The sequence below is a fragment of the Perognathus longimembris genome, chromosome 13 (assembly GCF_023159225.1).
Source record: "Perognathus longimembris pacificus isolate PPM17 chromosome 13, ASM2315922v1, whole genome shotgun sequence".
In the NCBI taxonomy this organism is placed as follows: Eukaryota; Metazoa; Chordata; class Mammalia; order Rodentia; family Heteromyidae; genus Perognathus; species Perognathus longimembris.
Window position 1 is genome coordinate 40,957,718 of NC_063173.1, and position 5,456 is coordinate 40,963,173.

The window sequence follows — 5,456 nt, forward strand, 5'->3', positions numbered from 1 at the left end:
GATTCAGTACATGGTTTTATACACAATCAGAAACTGTGTGTTATTCTAAAATACTTTCTTAAGAATGTATTATCTGTGATACCTTGACTTTCTCTTCATCTGTATTCCATGTCTTTTAATTACAAAACATTATCTGCTTATTATTTGTTGGTTTTTGGAATAACCCCAGGTTGTGTTTTTATACAAAAATGCATGCCTGTGGTCTATAATTTTCAAAGAGCCAGGCTTTAAGACACTTATGTGTGGTGGTTAAAAGATGAGTCTTCTGTATAGCTGCCTCTGAAGGAAATGGATACATATTAATTCCCAAATCGCTTGTAGATTGTGATATCTCATTAGTGATTTGTTGGGGAAAATGCATCGCAAAAAATAACCTAAAGGTAAACACAAAAACAATTCTCTTATTTTTAGCCTGATTTTTTTTAATGAAATCAAGTAAGATATAGACATTGGCAGTGTAAGTCTCCACAACATTAAAATGTCCAGATACATTTTGCGCTTGTTACTTACTAGTTTTTAGCAAAGTAATAAAAAAAAAAAAGCATTCTTTTTTTCCCCCGGTCAGACCTGAACTCAGGGACTGGGCACTCTCACTAAGTTTCTTTTGCTCAAGGCTAGAACTCTAGCACCTGAGCCAGAGTGTTACTTCTGGCTTTTTTTTTTAATGTGGTGCTGAGGAATCGAACCCAGGGCTTCATGCATGATACCCAAGCACTCTACCACTAAATCATAGTCCTACTCCCCACCCAACCCCAACACATGGCAATTTCAAGGAACAATGTTTACTTAGTAGCTCTCAGTGTCTGCGAGTCCGTATCCTGAAGTAAGCCTTCCATGAGGAGTCCACGACAACTGCTGGAAGGACTGAAGTCGGGGCAGAAATTACCAAAAGGTTGAACAGAGAAAGGATAGCAAGAGTGCTTCTCTTTTATGTTGCAGCCTCAGAACCTATACACTGAGCAATTAGACACCATCCCATTCATTAGCGGGAACAATGAATCAGGCTCATATTCAATGGCTTTTATTATTATTATTTTACAAGACTTGGAGCTTGAATCCAGGCCTGCACACAATCCCTGAGTTTCTTTTGCTCAAGGCTAGCACTTTAGCACTTGAGCCACAGTACCACTTCTGGCTTTTTTGCTATATGGTACTGAGGATTCAAAACCAGGGCTTCATGACTGTTAGGCAAGCACTCTACCACTAAGCCACATTCCTAGCCCTGGGTACTTATTTTTTAAAACTGCTAAATGTTGGCAGGTAACACTCTGTACAGTTTCCTGAGCAAGTATGTGTCAACTGTTTTCTGACTGACAACATTTGATCCTGTGATGAACACCAGGTCCCTTTAAACTCCTACTTTAGAACACTGAATGCCACCGAAAACTTTACTTTTTTTTTTTCTTGTCATTGAATGACATGTTATTTATAGGCCTCTAAATTCTCCTTTTTATTGAGCCTGTGGTATAAAGAGGTTACTATTTACCTATGCATTTCTTGTGATATAGGAGTATCTCTGTCAAAGATGTGGCGGGTGATCCTTTACAATGTCATCCTAAGAAGCCTAAGAAGGGCTTATTCTCTGTCTTCCAGATTCTCCCATCTTCCTGGGAAATCATTTGTTTGGAAAATAGATCAGTTATTCTTTATACTACCAGTAGTTATCAAACAAAATACGTTTTGCTTTTTACATCTCAACTAAACCTAGCCAGGTTTTATCTTTGGCAATGTGGCATATGTCCAAGTACAAAAAATGACCAAAAAAAAAAAAGTTTACCTAAGATTTATTTGACTTTTGCCTTGGTATCAGTGGCATTGGAGAATGACCCTAGTTAGGAAGTCTGTTACTGAATGTTACTGGCATGTGGAACCCAGAGCCCATTGGCTGACTTACTTTGAAAACTTGCTTAGGGTCTTCATGAAGATTTTGAATCTGATTATATTGAAACAAGAACACCACAATTCCTCAGTGTTTGTGGTAAGCTGTGGGGCATGCCTAGAGGCAATTCGCTGGCCCGCCTGTTTCCCAGCCCTGGAAGGGCTGGGTGTGGGTGGTCTGCCAACCCTTTCCTCTTCTTGGCTCGCCCAGTTGGGGTGTGTTTTTCTGTCTCTCCCACAGGTCAGGAGAGCATGGGAGGCTAGATACCCCGACAGGTGGCGCCCAATGCCCAATGTGAGGCAACGAGGACATACGAAGTGAAACTATTGGCAGGCCAAGCCAAGCGGGCTCTGAGGTGAGTGTATCCCTGAAAAGATGGGGCAGACTCAAACTCAGCATGTTCATCGGGGACTTAGAGCGCTGAGATTCATGCTTCAAAGCATAGGTTTAGAGATCTTGAACCCCCAGGCCAAAAGGGTCTGGGAAGCATTGAAGCACGCTGCACCCTGGGTGGCGTCCGCCACCTTTTCAGCTGGGCTACTTGGGACAAGTGGTGAGGTGGAGGGAAATTAGCTTGTGAGATGAGCCCCCTCCTGGATTCTACTCAATCCTCTCTGCCCTTAAGACTTGCCTTTCTCCAGGCCCTTTAAGGGAGAGTGACTCGGCGTGGGAAGCATCTAGGAGAAACTTCTTGGAGTGGGGGGAGACAGCCCTCCTGCTGCCCAGGAGGGGAGGGAGGAGCCTGGGCCAAATCCCCCAGGTCCCGAGACAAGCACCCTTGCCCCAGAACACGTGGAGGATGGGCAAAGTGGAGGATGGCCTCCGCTGTACCCCTCCCCCGCCAGAGGCTCCCCACCAACTTGTGCGAGCCTGGGAGCGCCCACTGAGCCAACCCGTTCATAGCCGCAGTTCACGCTTACTATGCATGGCCTTCCCAGTGAATGCTAACCCAGGACGCAATAGGCAAGCACAGTAGTACCCCTGGGAAGCCCAGGATCTTAAAGAACTTAAAAAGGGAGTTTCCGAGGATGGACCTAACTCACCCTGGGCAGAAACCATCCTCCAACGTCTGGCTCATCAACAGTACACCACCCAGGATTGGAAAAAATTAACTAAGGCTATACTCCCTGGCCCACTGTACCTAAAATGGTGTGCTTTTTTTAATGACGAGTGCCATGCTCAGGCTGAGAGAAATCAAGATGCTAATTCCCCAGTCCCCATAACTTTTGTAATGTTGTCAGGGTCCAGTGATCAGTTCTCTACAGGCCTCCAACAGGCTGCCATTCCTGCCCCCTATCAAGAGCAAGTGCGGGCCCTGGGACTGACGGCATAGAAAAGGTTAGAGGAGGGCCTCTCGGAGCCCCTGATAACAGAAATTACTCAAAGGGCTACGGAGGACTTTGCCACCTTTATTGACAGTGTAGAAAAGAGCCTCCAAAGGAAGTTCCCCCCTGGGCCCCTGCAGGACCAATTTGTTAAGATATTGGTTTGGGAGGGAATGACCTCAGACCACAAACTAGCCTGTGCAGGGATGAATGATAGATCTATGGAAGGGTGGGTAGTTGCCACCAAGGATGTTGGTACTCAGGCCCACCTGTCACAGTTACTGGCTGCAGCCTTACAGGCCCAGATGGCTTCGCTTATTGAGGTGTTCGCCCTTGCCACTTGCAGCAGAGCACACAATGGGGTCTGTTTTTGGTGTGGCCAACAGGGCCACTTTAAGAGGGAGTGTCCTACAGACCGAGTAAAAACTGTTGTCTCGCAAGGACATCCCCCAGGCCAGGCTAAGAGGCAACCTAGAAAAACCTGCTTCCCAGTGCCCTTCATTTGCAAAGGGAGTGTAGGTCCAAATTTGACAGTGAGGGGAAGCCTTTAAACTGGTAGTGGGGCACCCTCCAGCCTCGTTACCCAAAGGAGGTGACCAGTCCAGCCACCCGGCTGGGGTCCACTGAACAGTGCCAATAGTCCCGGGAGTTAGGCCAAAAATAGACATCTTTATAACAGGGAAAAGGTTCCGATGCTTGATTGACACCAGAGCAGTCCAGATAATATTAAGAAAAGAGGAGGTTCCCCCACAATGGAGGCTGATCCTTGGGCCTCCGTTGTTGGGGGTGGGGGTGGTGCTAGGTCTGAGGAAACCAGGGACTGGCTTACCTGGAGGGATATAGATGGTAGTCAGGGAGAAATAAGCCCCCTGGTGGCATCCGGCTTAACAGCTGTTCTGCTGCGACAGGATATTTGGGGGGAAGCTGAGGCCTTTATCACCACAGATCGTGGCCCGTCAGGTAACTTTAGCAACTACCAGGAAGTTCCTCCTTTTGAGGCCAAGAGACAGAAGGTTCCTGTTCCCCTTATGAGGCCTCACCCCCAATCCTAGCCACTCCTCCTACTGTCCCTGCCATTCTATGGCTCCCGGGTCCCCCGGTGTGGGTGGAACAGTGGCCACTCCCCCTAAACAAACTAGAAAAATTAAAAGAAATAGTATCAGAACAATTGACCCTAGGACATACTAGACTCTCCTTAAGTCCTTGGAAGAGTCCTGTATTTGTTATACAAAAGGCTACAGGTAAATGGAGAATGTTACAGGACCTAAGAAAAATTAATGAGCGGATGATTTCCACAGGCACCCCTTTGTGAGGGCTGCCGTGGATCCCCTCCATTCCTCAGGATTTGACTCTTATTGTAATAGATATCAAGGATTGCTTCTTTTCCATTCCTCTTAACCCACAGGACTGTGAGAAGTTTGCCTTCTCTATCCCCTCGGTTAAGTACCAGTGGCCAGACCAAAGATATGAGTGGGTGGTACTACCTCAGGGCATGGCTAACAGTCCGGCCTTTTGTCAGCATTATGTACCGTAAGTCCTACAACCCCTTCAGGGCCAATCAGATATTATTTTATACATTTATATGGATGACATCATTATTGGGGTGGTGGACACCCAAGTGTTGGTCGTCGCCTATAAGAAATTTTAGACACTCCTACAAAGGGGAGGATTGCACATATCCAATGACAAGGTTCAGACCTAACCTCCCTTTAAGATTCTGGGGGCCAAGCTTAGGCTAGACTCTGTTTGCCCCCTTAAGCCTCAATTATCCTTCCAGTCAACCTATACTTTGGTGGAGGTACAGAAAATGTTAGGTGAGATTAATTGGTTAAGACCTTGGCTTCACATGCCTACAGAGGATCTGCTTCCGCTTTTTAACTCTTTAAAGGATAAAGCCCCCACTGATGTTATTACAATAACTCCCATCACATCAAGTAATATTTCAAAAAATTCAGACGGCATTAAATATGGCACAGTTGGCTCATTATAGGCCCGAATGCCCCTTTGTCATTGGATCCTTCCCAGCTCAGAGCTTTCCTCAGCCGCTATTATTCAGTCAGGCGAGCCTCTCCAATGGGTACATGCATCAGTAGGAGGGGCTCCCAGGGTTTACTCCTAGATAGACCAGCTAGCTGACCTGGTAATTAAGGGCAAGGATATTTCCCTGAGACATTATGGGCAGTATCCTGATGTGCTAGTTATTCCCTACCGGCTGTCAGATTTTGAGTGGGTTAAAATTAACCGTAACCGGG